This window comes from Tupaia chinensis, unplaced genomic scaffold (assembly GCF_000334495.1).
Source record: "Tupaia chinensis unplaced genomic scaffold, TupChi_1.0 Scaffold000078_1, whole genome shotgun sequence".
Taxonomy (NCBI): Eukaryota; Metazoa; Chordata; class Mammalia; order Scandentia; family Tupaiidae; genus Tupaia; species Tupaia belangeri.
Genome location: NW_006159539.1, coordinates 7089054 through 7105760, shown reverse-complemented (window position 1 = coordinate 7105760; position 16707 = coordinate 7089054). Strand labels below are relative to the sequence as shown.

At 39.6% G+C, this 16707-nt stretch overlaps 1 non-coding gene across 1 annotated transcript; it reads left to right on the top strand.

Annotated features, from left to right (window-relative positions):
* The first annotated feature begins 15504 nt into the window (after window positions 1–15504).
* Window positions 15505–15668, top strand: LOC114006598 (U1 spliceosomal RNA). Its single transcript, XR_003548310.1, has one exon. It is a non-coding gene; the product is annotated as a U1 spliceosomal RNA (small nuclear RNA).
* The last annotated feature ends 1039 nt before the right edge of the window (window positions 15669–16707 follow it).

Sequence of the window (16707 nt, the reverse complement as noted above, 5' to 3'; positions counted from 1 at the left end):
ACAACGTGAAGAGGATAGTCCATAGCAGAATTAGGTATCGTATTTTAGGTATTTCTTCCTAGGATTATAAAAGTGGACCACATGGGGTGGAGGCAGGGAAGCTGGATGTGACATATACAGAAAGAAGGTGTTTGGCTGGATATGAGATATAAAGGAAGGAGGTATTCGTCAGATATTGCTTGCAAATCATCTAAAATACTGGCACCTGTAAATGTTGAGACATGGGGTTCTGACTTTCATGCACAATATATCTGGGACCACCAAGGACCTTACTGTAAAATTTTCTAGCACTGTAGAAGACTGGGAATCTTATAACTCCATGGTGTGGTTGGAACCACAAAAATAAACTGAGATGCCTAATAAGAGGAGGATCTTAATATCACATCTGATTCATTCATCATAAATCAATTTGACAAATATTTATTAAGGGTCTACTGTGTGAAAATCATTATTCTTTCTGCTGTACTTTTTTTCCCCATTGCACTGATTTACGTCATCCTCTGTATTTATTTTGTCTCTCTCAAGTGTTACTAGAATGTAAGAATGCAAAAAGACTAGGTTTTTATTGTCCATTGCTGTATTCCTAGAGAAAGAACAATGATTTTCACACAGTACAAAAGACTGAACATTGGGTGTGATATTTAGCTATGGGAATTTCAATGACAACCATTATGAAAACTGTTTCTCTAGGATGTTGAGGGGAAAGGCATTCATGGAGCTGGTCCAAAAGAAAGGAGGCCAGAAACATTTTGCTACAAAGGTTCAAAGCAGGTTAGCAGTTAGAGAGATCGGGAAAGTTTGTGGCTACCTTTTTCTTTTAAACATGGGAGTTTTGTAACAGTGTACTCTTTGAAGATTTATTTATTATTATTATTTAATTTGCTCACCACACACACACGCATACAGAAAGAGAGAGAGAGAGAGAGAGAGAGAAGAGAGAGGAAAGAAAATAAGAAAGCAAGCCTCCAGGTCCAGGGCTCATGTGACAATCTAGTGCCTTAACCACCACGCCATCTGCTGGCCCCAGTCTATTTTTATGTTCTAGAACGTAATCTAAGAGAGAACCAATCATGTGACACAGTGGTTAAGAAAGGGGGGGTCTCACGTGGCTGAATGAGGTCTGAGTCCTGGCCCTAGACTTTTGGATAACACTCCATATATATGTGCATGCATGTCCAAAATTCCAACAGGATGGAAAACGGAGGAAGGGGAGTTGTATTGTGACCAGACCCCACTGGAGGGTACTTTCTCCCTCTCCCTCTCTTTCTCTGGCAAGCACATGAGCCCTCTGACAATAAAGACAAAATTTAGAAGAAAAGACAGACTTGATCATGTAGAAAGGGGAGAAAGCAAGATGGAGGGTGAGAATAACGGATATGAATGTTCTAGAGGAAGCGATCCAGTTATACATGGATATGTTGGTGTGGATATAATTCATGGTGATGGCCAGTAAAGCAGCAGATATCATCTAAGATAAATACGGATCAGGAAATGAGGGTGGGGGAATGAGGAAACAATTTTCTTAGAGATTCTATCATCTCAGCAAAACGAGAGTCATCGGTCAAAGCTGAGGATGAGGCGATATGAAGGTTTTGAAGAAAATAAAGGAATGAGTAGTCACCCAGGAGGACAGGAGAAGCAGCAAGAATTGCCTATAGCATTCCTTGGCTATAACGAGAGCTCAGTGACTCATGAAGCGAGTGACAAGTCAGCCTGGTTGTGTTTCTCAAACCACATTCAGCTTGTGTATAGTAGACAGGGAATTGGATTTAACTGAAGTGAGGTTTTATTAGCCAAGTATGACACAGGCAGAAGGGCAAGGGTACTGAGTTAATAATCCCCTTAACAGCCTGATGATATGGAATAATTAACTCAATGATTTCTAAGCATTGTGTAAATTATGCTCTCAAGAATAATATTTTAGGTGCTAGCAGGTGGTGTAGAGATTAAGGCAGCTGGATCCCACATGGCCAATTGCATGGTTCAACTCCTGGACCTGGTAGCCTGAAACCCAAGCTGGGCATGTGTGCATGCGTGCCTAAAATCCCAAGAGGAGAAGAGAAGAGAAGAGAAGAGATTGCAGTGCAGCCATCTCCCCTGGAAGGAGATTTCTCAGTTTCCCTTTCTTTCTGTCTCTGTCTCTCTCTGGCAAGCACATGTGCCCTATAGCAAAACTAAATAAAAAGAAAAAACTAATGTTTTAGTATTCAGAATAAATTGCTCTGTCTTAGAATTAGAACTATTCTTTGACTAGTTTCATCACTGATATCGAGCATATGTATAATCATTGTGTTTCATAATGCCATTAATAGCATGTCATTGCAGACAAATGGTACAATTCTTACGTTAAAATGATAATTACCCAATTATCTTAAGGTAAGAATATCTTATAACAATCATTGTTTCAAGTGTGCTAATACATAGTGTAAACCCAGCATAAGTGAATGAAACTTATAAAGTACAAAGGTCAAGATCATGGAGAATTAAATCTTCCTCTCTGTCTCAGCTTCATGGGCAACTTGTTCTTGCTACCAAGGATAGTTCTTTAAAGTAAATTATGTTTGAATTATCTTCCTCCCTTTCTTTCCTTATATCTTACATTGTTTTGTTTCTCTTAATCATCTCTCTTTCTTTCCTCTTCCTCTCTTATTTCTCTCTTAATATTCAGACTTAACATTAAAGAGAAAGAAAAATCCCAACTTCTAGAAGTTAGCTGCTCATGTGTGCTAAGCCCACCACCTTCCTTGGGCCCTCCAGAGCATTATCTGATTATATCACTTCAGAACTTGGAGAGTTACCATGGTAACACTTTCCCAACCTTTACAGTTGAAAAGAATTCCTCCTGCCCTGAGAGAAATCACCTGCAAAGTAGCCATCCAGCTGCCTTTGTTCCGCTGTGTCTCCATCTTCACCCATTATCTGCAGTCGGTTAGGTCAAGAGCCTTGCCTGCAGCCTGTGAAGTGGAACAGCTTCCAGAATGTCTAGTCCAGGGCTGGGCTGAAGCCTGCTCTACCCCACAGCTCTGCCCTCCCCGCCCCTACCTGCACTTGCAATCTATGAATAGAGTTCCTGTAGGGAGAAGGGCATAGCAAAGTTTCTTTTCAAAATTACTTGTTGAATTCTTTTGAAACTGCTGCCCAGCTTCTAAGGAATGGAATCCTTATTCTACAATGTGAGATTCTTCATGACAGGAAATAGTCTTCCTTGCTAATTTGTCAAAAGAAAAAGCAACATCCTCAATCACAGAAAGAAACAGTGAAAGGGAAAGTGAGAAATCACCCCCCAAAGGATGGCGCCACTGCAATCCCTTCTCCCTCATTCTCTTCTTGGGATTTTGGGCACACAGTGTGATTTTCAATGCAGGACTCCAACTACATTTGACCATGTGGGAGCCCAGAGCCGTAACCACCATGCCACCTGCTGGCCACATCTCTGCATTCCTTGTTCCCATCTCTGTGGCACAGTCTTCCTTCCAGGTCCAGCATTTGCCCTCCGGCTGTCGTCGTGGAAAGAGATCAGAGATTAATCACTAATGGTGAAGTTGTATGTGAGCTAAGTTCCTGGTATGGAGACTCCAGAAAGTTCTCTGTATGGTTCACTTTTTGCAAAACTGAAGGACTGGCATTTATTTCCTGACTGATGAGTTCCTTCTCACCAATAGTCAGGAAGAAGGTATTAGACTAGGCTCTGGGCACTAGGCTGGGCACTGTTCACAGGTGTATGACTCATCCTTAGCATCTTCATTGGAGTTTCAGGGAGACTCACAGACATAGTAACTAGGTGCTATGTAGTTGCAACAGGGACTGACCTTTAGAGAAGAAAAAAGGAAAGACAGACCTTGGTTTTGGAGAACGAAAATATTTCTTGTAACTCTGTGTAGTTAAGTCTGGCTCTATATTTTGATGTTTATGGGCAACTTTTAAAATTGTTTTAAGGTTTTTGCCATAGAGCGAGTGTACTCGACAGAGAGAGGTAAAGTGAGAAATCAACTTCCAAGAAGATGGCCATGCCACAATCCCTTCTCCTTCATTGTCTTCCTGGGATTTGGGGCATACACAAAATCATGCACATGCACACGTGTCCCATGTGGTTTTCAAGTCACTGTGTTCAAGGCTCAAACTGTAGTCAGCCATGTGGGAGTCCAGCACCTTAAACATCACACAATCTGGTTGGTCCCCAGTGACAACTTTTAAGCCTATACCTTTCTCTTATCTCTTCTTTTCCAATGCTTGGAAAGTTAGTAAGAAATCTTGAGTGCTCTCTCCCCTGATAGCAATGAGAATTTCAAAATTCACACAAGCCCATTCCTGCACATGAGAACCCCCACCCTGGACCTTCTCCCTAACCATAATGAAAATCCAAAGCCAGTTTTCTTCCTCTGTTCTCTCAAACCATTTTTTTTCTTTTCCTCTTTTTATTTGACAAAGGGTGTGTGCACTTGCCTGAGAGTGTTAGGGACACAGAAAGAGAGAGAAAGAGAGAGGAAGAGCAAGGAAGCACCTCTCAGTGGGGCATGGTCACACCAGTCCCCTGCATTCCATTTCTCCATCCTATTAGGGCACACACATGCACCCAGCAGGACTATCAAGCTACAGGGGTTTGGACTCCAACTGCAGTTAGCCATGTGGGATCTGGTTCCACTTGATTTAAAAAAAAAAATCCCCAAGTCAGGCTACAAATTCTAAAAACAGACATATGTCTGCTTTGAAACACAGTATAAGAAAAAGACAGCAATCCCAACTCAATTCAAAAATGGATAACTTATCAAATAAATGTTCAACCTCACTAAATCATTAAGGAAATGCAAAACAAAGCCATAATGAAGTATCACCTCACCCTCGTCAGAATGGCTATTATAAAAACAAAAAACAAAGGAGTGTCAGCTAGGCTGTGGAGAAAGAGGGAAGCCCTCATACATTGTTGGTGGGAAGGTCAACTAGTCCAGTCACCGTCAGAAACAATACAGAGATTGCTCAGAAATCTAAAAATGAGATTGTCTTTTGACCCAGTGATCCTCCACTAGGTTTATATCCAAAGAATAGGAGACCCATTTGTTGAAGAGATATTCACAGATTCATGTGTAGTGCAGCATGATTTACAACAATGAAGATATAGGAATAACAAGTGAGTACATTTTAAAATATGGCATATATACATAGTGGAATACTATTCAGCTACTACAAAGCAATCCCTGTCATTTGAGACAAAATGGAGGAATCTAGAAGATATGATGCTAAGCAAAATAAGTCAGACTATGAAAGACAAATACTGTGGAACCTCACTTAACAGACACCAGGTGTTCTTATTCATTGGAAGAAGCTGAAAGACTTGATAGCAGAGTAGAGACCAGTGGTAGATACTTTCAATAGAAGCTGGATGAGGGGATGGAGAGGTGGAGAGAATTAGTTAAAAGGCACAGAATGCTTGCAAACAAGTAGAATAGATTATAGAAGTGTGCCACAATAGAATAAAAATTGTCAGTGACAATTTAATATATACTTTCAATAAAGTCAATAGAAAAAATTCCAAATGTGCACAACATAATGCAATATTAAATTCTGAAGATGGCTAATGTTTATATCCTCAACTTGTTTATTACACACTGTGTACATGCTTTTATGAAACCACAATGTACTTGACTAAGTCATGCAATGATTATACGACAAATCAGAAATTACAAAAAATTAAACTTAAAATATTAAAAAACAAACTATATAAAGTAAGTATGTTTAAAGTCACTAGAACAAGGAAACAAGTACAACCACAAATCACAAAGTATGAAACATGACTGAGTCTGGACAAAAGGGGCACATACTTTCGCAAGAACAATTGATACAGAATGATAAATACCAAGATATAGCCTTTTGAAATTGTTGACCTTCGAGGATATAAAATAAATCTTAGAGCCAACTGGATAGAAAAATCCCATCACATCAAGAAGAAATAAACCAAATTCAGGTTGACCTCATACGTCTTCACCAAAACAGTCAATGTCAGATAATTGTGGGGAAAAGTTCAACAGACTTGATTATTATTCAATTAAAACATAAATCATAAATAGTACCACAGACACTCACATGAGAGTATTCATTGTTTACTGGGTTGGTAGCTCTTTTAAAACTGAGTGAACCTAGTCTATTCTGAGATGAGTCAAAACATGGATGGAAAATAAAATTTCAGTAAGAGAGAGGACATGAATGGTTTAGAACATTAAATATATTATAATATGAAACCAAACATTTCAAAGGTGGTGCTTGAGGACAACTAATCTCACCATTTGTGCAGATTTCTAAAGATAAACAAAACTTCTAGCATAGTTTTATTTAAAATTGTATTGTGTCTACTGGGCCAGCAGATGGCATGGTGGTTAAGGCACTGGATTCCCACATGGCTGATGTGGTTTGAGTCTCAGACCTGGTGGCTTAAAAATCGTGCTGGGTGCTGGCAGGTGGTGTAGTGGTTAAAGGTGCTGGACTCCCACGTGGCCTACCACAGTTTGAGTCCTGGACCTGGCAGCTTGCTTCTCACTTTCCCTTTCTCTCTCTGTCTCTATCTGGTAAAATTTAAATAATAGTAACAACAACAACAACAAATGGAATTAAATAATTCTTTTAAAAGATCATTCTGGGAGTGTGTATGTGCATGCCCAAAACCCCAAAAGGAGAATGGGGAAGAGGGATTACCCACTGGGAAGTGCTTTCTCATTTTCCCTCTCTATCTCTGTCTCTCCCTCTCTTATGAGTGTACATGCCCTATGACAAAAACTTAGAAAAAAATAATTGGATTCGAATATGAAATATAAAAGGACAAAAGTCAAAATTACATAAAAAGATATCCATTAAGAAGTGTGACTTCCATCACTTTCTCCAACAGTTCTCTCTCACTCCTTTTTCAGAGCACCACTTCTTTTAGTCCGGAATATTTTTATATAAAAATAAGTAAACAGAAAGGTGATTTTTATTTCCTTCTTTTATCTACAAAGTATCATACACTATATATATGTTTTCTGTACTTTGCTTTTTCTTTTCAATAATTGCTAAAATATGCATGCACTCACCAGAAAGAGACAAAGAAAAAAAAGAGGGAGAAATGATTCCCCAATGGGGCACGATCATGCCACAGTCTCTTCTCCATTTTTCTATCCTGTCAGGATCTTGGGCATATACGTGCATGCACCAGACATGTTTTCTAAGTCACTGTGGCTGGGATTCAAATTGCAGTTGGTCACGTGGCCACAGCATCAGTCGACACTTTGTTTTTTATCCCATGACAGTATATGTTAGAGATGTTTTCATGCTGGTATATATGAAGCAGTCCTCATTCTGATTTTACAGTTGCCAATACTTTTTTTTCCATACATTTTTTGAAGTCCCCTCCTATTAAGAAGAATTATTTTCTGGGGAACAGTAGGTGGTGTAGTGGATAAAGGGCTGGGCTCGCAAGGTCTACTGTGGTTCAGGTGACAGACCTGGAGGCTTGAAGATTACATCAGCTGCATGTGCATGCATGCCCAAAATCCCAAGAGGAGAATGGAGTAGAAGAAAATGACCATCCACTTTGGGGGGCGATTTCTCACTTTCCCTCTTGCTGCCTCGACGGGGTGTGCACATACTTTATGGCAAAAACTAAAAAACAAAAGCAAAAACACTCCCTTTTGTCTTTGATATAAATGTCCTCCATTTGTCATTTGTCTTTTGAAGTTGTGATGTTTTTCAATCCGAAAAAATTACATTATGTGGTTGAATTTGTCAAATTAAAAAAAAAAAAAAAAGTCTTCGCCGGGCACGTGTGCATGCGTGCCCAAGATCTCGAGAGGAGAATGGAGGAGAAGGGATTGCAACATGGCCATACCCCCTGGGGGGTGATTTCTCGCTTTCTGTCTCTCTGTCTCTTTCTCTGTCTGGCGAGCACACGCGCCCTATAGCAAAAACCTCTCAAAAAGAAAAAAAAAATCTTTTGGATTGTGTAAAAGGAAGCCTCTATCACAAAGGACCTTTTAATATTAGATCTTAACCAATGTATAGTTTATTAACAAGCAATATAAAAATAAACTTTAGTGTTTTGGTTTGGTTTGGTTCAGTTTTTAAAGAACACACAGGTGAGTGTCTTACTATGAGGCAGGAGGCTTGTGAGTGGTACCATGTCTTAGGACAACACAGTTGTGTTGGGCCTCAGTGCTAAGGGGTTTGCCATTCTCAGCAAATTTGAAGCTATTCTTTTTACAATGAGAATTCCTTATGCATTAGCACTGTCAGTGGGATGCATAAATCTGTATTCACACATGCTATCAAAACTGATCTTACCCAAATTGCCCCTTTTAAATTATGTGCATCTTGGAGAGAAGACTTCATGTTCTCCTTAGGGAGAAGGCACTGTCTGAAATAGGAGTCCAGGAATCTACCAGAGGTAGATCACCTACAAAAGGCCTAGCCATCTGAGGAAGCATTTGGGAATATTTAATGGCTTTATTTTCTTGAAAAAAATATGCTAAACAAGACAGGGAGATCCAGGTTCTCTCATACATATGCTTCTGCAATAAAACATTAGAGTCTGGAATCTTGAAAATGGAAGTGAAAAAAAGGAACTGGAAAACTGGATACATGTACAAAACATCTCATCCTTCATGATACGAAGTAGATACAAGCTAACATAAAAACTTGTTATTTGGGGGATCAACAGATGGCAGAATGGTTATGTTTGCAGGACTCCTATGCAGTCAACTGCAGTTTGGGTCCTGGACCCAGTGATTTAAAACTCAATGCCGGGCACATGTGCGTGCATGCCCAAAATCCTAAGAGGAGAAGGGAGGAGAAAGGATTGCAGCATGGCCATCACCCTAAAGGGATGATTTCTCACTTTCTATCTCTCTGTCTCTGTCTCTCCAGTGAATGCATGTGTCCGATAGCAAAAAGTCTCTTAAAAAATTATTTTTAAATTACTATACTTTTTGTTAGACTTTCCTCACATTTGCATACATTTTTTTAAAAAAATATTTTTTGTTTAAATGGGGGAAGTAAAAAAGCAAGCTGCCAGGCCGAGGACTCAAACCATAGATGACCATGTGGGTGTCCAGCGCCCTGAACCACCACGCCACCTGCTGGCCCAAATCTACACACATTTCTAATACTATTTTTGTTGGTTTTGCAAGTTTTTAAGCTTTCTGTATTTGCACACATGTAATTATACTCTGTTATTCTTCAGTGACTAGGCTTTTTTAACTGAATAACAATTTTTTTCCCTCTAAGTCCATTAAATGGAGCATGTTAATTGTGTTGGTTACAACTTCTGAGTCTTTGCTGATTTCTGTTTCCTTCATCTGTCAGTTACTGAGAGAAAAGGCAAATCCCCCAAATGATGGTAGCTTTGACAATTCTCTTTGTAGTTCTTTCAAAGTTTGCTTTTCTATATACTTTGAAGCTAATTATTAGGTTCATATGAGTTTAAATTTTAAATATCTTCCCAGTGAACTGAACTTTAGATATTTTGTAGCTATTTTATTTCTATTAGTAATGCTTGACTTAGAGTCTCCTTAGGCTTCTATTAATATAGATAAATTCCTTTGATGTTTGTTTAGTATTTACCTGGTCTATTATTTTTCATCCTTTACTTTATGTGCTTCTTCTCTGTCCTTGGTGACTGAAACGCAGAGTGGTATAGGTAAACTTCCTTGTGCATTAGAAAAATTGGAGCTGCTGATTCCGACCCATCTATGAAAGACGCATGTGGACTCTCTTAGGTCACTAAATCATGCTATGAGTACAGCCTGCTCACCCACCAGCACTGGTCCAGGAGAGAGGGAAAAAGTCACTGTATGTAAGTCACTATAACGAAGTGTCTTTGAGACTGTATCTTCGTCTCTGAAACCCCTGATAGAGAAATATCAGAATCAAGGGACTGCCACAGCACAAACTATCAGATGTTGATTCAATAGTCAGGCAATAGTCAGGCAAAAACCTGGCCACTTGATCTTTGTGGGAGAACATTTGGTAAAAATTCTTGCCAGCATTTACCTAAAGGCAGACCAGATGTCTGGAAAGGTTTCAAATCCAAGGAAGTAGCTGGAAATAGCCAAGCGCTTATGGTATTCATTGTTCTTTGTTGCTTTTAGCAAGTTATAGGGTCAGCAGAAAAGTCATGACATATTTTTTTTTTAAAGAGAGATTTTTGCTGTAGAGGTTTACTTGTTTTTTGTTTGTTTTCTTTCTTATGCAAAAAAGAGTCATGATTTTTCTGTTGACCCAATTAAAAAAAAAAAGAAAGACACGGGATGGGATACTATTTCCTTGAACCCATCTGCCCCTTCTAGCTTTTGGTAACACACACTACTCTGGGAATACCTTTGGGTTGCACTTGTGACGACTCCACTAAGGACTGTGTTTCACGACTTGTATCTTATAGTGACGTGTGGTCATATCACTAGACCTTAGCTAACTGTATAACTGTAAATGATGATTGCAAATTTTGCTTCGTGTCCTTAAAAATGACATTCCTTATCCTTCCATATTTAGTTTCCTTTATCTGTATTGAAGTAAAATGTATAGAACATGTAATTAGCCAATTTTTGTTAAGAATTATTTAATTTTATTATATTTTTTAAAAATTTGCTATAGGGCACATGTGCTAATAAGAGAGAGAGAGAGAACAAGTGGACAGGTCCAGGACTCAAATTACAGTTGGCCCTGTAGGAGTCTAGCTCTTTGACCACCACACAACCTGCTGTTCTCTGTAATTAGCCATTTAAAAAAAAATTTTTGCCAGAAGGTTTGTGTGCCTTCCAGAGAGAGAGAGAAAAAAAATGAAGTGAGAAAGCACCTGCCATAGGAAATGGCCACAATGCAATCCATTCTCCTCCATTTCTCTTTCATGTCAGGAATTTGGGGATGCACACACATGTGCCCAGCACACTTCTCAGGTTGCCAGGTCCAGGAATTGAATTGTAAAGTTGGTCATGTGGAATCTAGCTGCCACAGACTGACCCATACTTACTCCTTTTAAACTATGCAATCCAGGTGGTATTTAATGTATTCCCAATGTTGTCCATAGTACCATCTCTTCCTCGGTTCAAAAACTGTACCATCCCATAAAAACACCCTATACCCATACTGGTGACCTCTAACCTGCCTCCTGTTCCTATGGATTTGTATGTCCTGGACATATCTAAAAGGAACCATTCCATGAACGAATTTTTGTGTCCACCTTACTTTATTAGCATAATGTATTTGAGAGTCATCCAAGTTGTAACATTTGTCAGTACTTCACTGCTTTTCAGGGCTCAGTAATATCCCACTGTATGGATGTGTCACAATTTTGTTTATCTACTTAATGGACATTTAAGCTGTTTCTACCTTTAGGCTATTATGAAAATGTTGCCATAAGCATTCATGCCCAGGTTTGTGTGTTTTTTTAAACTTTATTTATTTTAATTTGACCAGAGAGGGAAGTGAGAAAGGGAGGGAGGGAGGGAGAGAGAGAGAGAGTAAGCCACCAGATCTGGGATTCTAATCATGGTTGGCCATGTTGGAGTCCAGTGCCCTCAACCACCACATCACCTGCCAGTCCTGCATGTCCAAGTTTTTGAGTGGCAAATCAAGCTCTTTTCTTTCTCTTTTATTTTTTTCTCAAACATTTTTTTTCTTATAGATGAGCTTTATTTTTTAAAATTGTTTTCAAGAATTATTTAATTTTATTAATTATTATTTAATTTAGTATAGGGCACGAAAGAGAGAGAGAGAAAGCAAGCTGCCAGGACTGGGACTAGAAACTTGGTCAGCCATATGGGAGTCCAGAGCCTTAACCACTATGCCACCTGCTGGTCCCATAGATGAGCTTTAAGAATCACCTCGTTAAGTTACAAAGAATCTTTCTAGAATGCTATGACTAGAATTTGAATTATAGTAAATATTTTTAGGGAAAGTGGTATGTATAAATTTCCATTTCCACTTCGAGAAACTTATTTTTATTCTATTTACTTAAATATTTTATATTTCATGATGAAGCTCAGTAGAGCATTTTTATATACCATGCATATTCTTGCAAATATTGGTGGTTACATTTGTCTGACAAAGGTGACCATGCTGTGGGCAGTGGAAATCCACCTACTATCTTCTGGAAAGCTGTTGACCTCCGTAATGCAGTGGTAAATCTGAGGCCAAACTGTCACCTGTTGTACTTTGGAAGTCATACTGTATAAAGCTGCCATAGAAAGGAAGATGTCGGGAAATTAGAGGCATTGGCAAGCGCCGACTACTCGTTTTTAATAGTGTCCTATGAAAGAGATAGACGTGACATAGAGCCAGCTGGGGAGAAACCTCTTGGAGCACAGACCTTCCAGATGAGCTAACTGCTCTGCCAGGCAGGGAGCCTCGCTAATCCTGCCCAGCAGGATTTCATAATTGCTATGAACAGTGACAGACGAATGCTCCCATTATCCCTTTCTGAAATGCAGAGCTCAATCATCATTAGACTACTGTTTTTCCATTATCATGTTCTGGAAGCAAATTATATATATATATATATATACATAACCACGATAGTAGTGGGATGTTTATCGGGGTCATCATGAAAGTCATGACCCATTTTTGCATAGAAAAACACAGAAAATTACATCACAACTTTCCCAATGACCTAATATATGTCATTGGATCACAAGAAGACACTTCTAGAGAACAGAAAGGGCTACATTTCGCTCAGAGATTCTAGACTCTCAGCTAGGAGCATTACCTGGATGAGACCTTGCAGTATCTTCATAGAAAAGGATGAAGCAGTGGGTGTAAGCAAGGAGGGGTGAGTAACAACATAGAGAAACAAAAGGGTAGATGACTAATTACTTGCCAAATACCTATCGTCGCCTTTACCTACTTTTCTCTCATTCATAAGCCTCCAGTTTTATTCCAGGAGCACAATGTGCACAGCTAGAATTCTGTTGTCCTGTCTCCCTCGCATCTAGGACTCAATAATGATAGGTGAAAGGAAATCACTGGTGGAGCTTCAGGAAAAGCTTAAAGACAGCTGATCTTGGGACCCTCAGGCTACTTTGTGGTTAAGGACTGGGCTTCCAAGTGGTTGAGTGCAGTTCAAGTCCTGAGACCCAGAGGCTTGACACTCATACCAGGTTATTGTGTGAGTGCATACCCAAAATCCAGAGAGAAGAATGGAGAAGGGATTGTGGTGTGGCCACCCCCCCCGGGGGGGGGGTGCTGATTTCCTTGCTTTCTGCCTGTCCCTTTCTCTCCAGTGAGCACACGCCTGTTACTCTAAAAAACTCTCAAAAAAAAAAAAAAAAAAAGACAATTGATTTTGGGCTAGTAGGTAGCACGGCTGTTAAGATGCTGGCATCACACATGGCCAACCATGGTTCAAGACTCTTAAATGGCACCTTGAAAAGCACTCCAGGCACATGAGCATGTACACCCAAGATCCTGAGAAGGGATCATGGCATGGCCATCCACCCAGGGCGTGCTTTCTCACTTTCCTTCTCTGTCTCTCTCTGGCGAGTGCACACACCCTATAGCAAGGAAGAGAAAAGAAAGAGACCTGGATCTAGTGAGGAAGAATGCCCTTTTACCTTCCCCCTTCTATCCTCCTTCCTTTTCCATGAAATGTCTTGCTGGAATTCTGGATTAGTGATTAGCTATTGTAACTCCCTTCTAATGTGCTTTCCTATACTTCAAATGTTTCAAAGCTAAACATGATTCCGGCAGATTTTCTTGTGGCTATGATTTTGGATGCAGTGAATGTTTGACCTACTGAGTGCTTGAGTGGAAGCTGGAAGGCTAGTGTAGAGCAGAATGTACAAGCCTTGTGTCCACTGTGTTTGTTGGTAAACCCCACTGGGTGGGCATCGAGTCACACTAAGGAAGAAACCTTAACCAGGGAGTCCATTCCCAGTCACTGAAATCAAAGGGACTGACTAAAATAGGGATGGCTTGGCCTGGGAGGATGGCAATAGTGGGACAAGCTTACCAATCATTGCAGCTCAGTGATTATGATTTGTTCTCTCTCACTGGGTGGTAACCATGTAATTCTTGAGCTGGCAGCTTTCCAATCAGGTGTGCAGCTTTGTGATCACAGAAGGACAGAATCTCCCTTGGTGGCCTGATTCTTTCTGGTGGCTTTGGGAGATAGTCTTGAAATATTAAGCCGGCATTTGTTTTCAAATTTAAGTAGGATTCTAGAAACCCAGTTGTCTCCTGGAATATAGCCATTTGTGTAGGAGCTAGAGCACATTCAGTTCTCTAGAACTAACATTGATGAATGCAAATGTGATGTGATGGGGAGAGCTTGAGCAGCCATCTTGGGCCATGAGGTGATTATGGAGAAGGAATCTATACCTGAGATGGTGGATGAGAAAGGAAAGGAGAATTGGGGTTGAGTGGAAGCATGGCTCTAGCCTTCACTGCCAGTCTTCAGAACTTTTATTTTTCTTTAAACATGCAATAGCACTTCATTTATTTAAATTATGCTTCCTTCAGTTCTCTACTTCTTGCAGTAAAATTAAATTCCCACTTGTATAACATTTATTCTAATCATTTTTCTGTTGATATTATTAATCAGGCCCTTTTTCTATTATTTTTTACAGCTAGTCATTACCAACAGAAAGAAAAGTCATTAGTCTTTATTTATTGTTATGTCCAATGACATTACAGATTTCTATTCATAGTACTAATTTGGCAGTGAATTCTCTTGGATTGCACTTCTTTTGTAATCTATCAAGAAAGTGAAAGAAAAAGCTAGACCCCAAGATAGTTATATAACCCAATATTTTTAATTTCCCATATAAATCTAGCTAAAATAGTATAATTTTTATGGAACTTTATATGTTTATTATGTAAAATATATTCAAAAGATTATATATTTTATTAAAAACAATTCTGGATGGCAATACACACTCAATATTTATAAACTATTGCATTTAGTTACAGCTGTCTTACTAAATTAGGATGATAAAAACATTCTCTAACTACTCTTGCTCAATTGCAGATGGTGAGCCTTCCAAAGACTTAGTAAGTGGATGTTTCGCTTTTTTGAGTAAACAAAATAATTGCAAAACTGTAAAAAATAAAAACCTTTTCATGATATGATGACCATTTTTTTTTTCTAGTTTGTGATAGACAGTGGGAAAGAGAGAGAGAGAGAGACAAAATGAGAAAGCATCCCCCCAGGAGGGAGGCCAAGGAGGGAGGCCACACCATAATCCCTTCTTCTCCATTCCCCTCTTGAGATTCGGGTCATGCGTAAATACATGCCTGGTGTATTTCTCAAGCTGCTAGGTCCAGGACTCAAACTGCAAGTTCATCTATGTGGGATCCAGCTGCCACTGTTGTCTACAACTGTACCCATCTGAGGTGAGGCTCTAAGAACATAATACACCTGGGAAGAGCTGGAATAAAACCCCTTGTGTAAAACTAGAGAAACACTGGCTAAAGATTAACCCCCAGCCATCATCTCTAATTCATCTTGCTAATGTGAGTTCAGTGACTCTGGCCTTAGAAACACAGGGAATAATACTTACCTGGCAGGGGAAACACCATGATCATGAAGGTGGTTTTCCCAGGGCGAGGCTAACCCATTGCACTGCGGGTATGCTGACCTCTGCGATTTCCCCAAATGCGGGAAACTCGGCTGCATAATTTGTGGTAGTGGGGGACTGCGTGCGCGCTCTCCCCTGAAAATAAAACAAAAAAAACAAAAAAAAAAAAAAGCAAAACAAACAAACAAACAAACAAAAGAAACACAGGGAATAGATTTAAAATGGAGGTTCCTGGCCTTCACATCAGATCTAATGAGGGACTGATGTAGACCCACAGTCATAGTGTCTACTTCCACAGGAGCAAACATGAAAATAATCAGTTATAAAACAGTGTGGAAACTGCAGGGACAAACTGAAGAAAGAATCTTATGATGGTGCAGGCTTCAGAGCCAGGAATGGCTTCCCAAAGAAGGAATGTCTATGATGGGCCTGAATGATGATTAGTGTCAGCCATGGCCTGGAGTGATGAGATCCCAGCAGAGGGAAGAAGGTGGGTTTAAGACCTGGAAGTGACAAATATCAGGAAAATCTAAGCCAATAACACAATCCCATCTTGGGTCAGCTGGTGGCGTAGTCATTAAGGCAGTTGGATCCCACATGGCTGACTATGAGGTTCAAGTCCCAAACTCAGTAGCTTGAAGAGCATTCCAGGCAAATATACATGTGTGTCCAAGATTCCAAGAGGAAACTGGAGAAGAACGGATTGTGGAGGGCCATCCTTCCTGGAGGTGCTTTCTTACTTTCCCTCTCCCTCTCTCTCTGTCTCTTTCCAGTGAGCACATGTGCTCCATGGCAAATTAAAATAAAGAAATAACCCCATCTCTAACTTTGAAAAATGGAAATTGTCACTCCCCAAACCAGTTCCTCAACTTGTGTTTGTAAAATATTTATAATTATCCATGGTGAATGAAAAGAAATAGGATGTGAACCTTAGAAATGACAAAAGAGACAAAAACTAAAATAAAGAGAACATGAGCATTTAGTAAAGCCAAGAAGTGTTAAAAAGGAAGAAACATAGGATCCCAGAAAGAAAACATCAAATGGTGACAGGAATAACACCAAACATATCCATTAGGACAACACAGACAGGTTAAAAATCAAGTTTTCTTTGATGGTAAAAATTGGAAATCCCAGTAAAATGGTATGAAGTTTGAAATCAGAAAGTTGGCTAAAATAC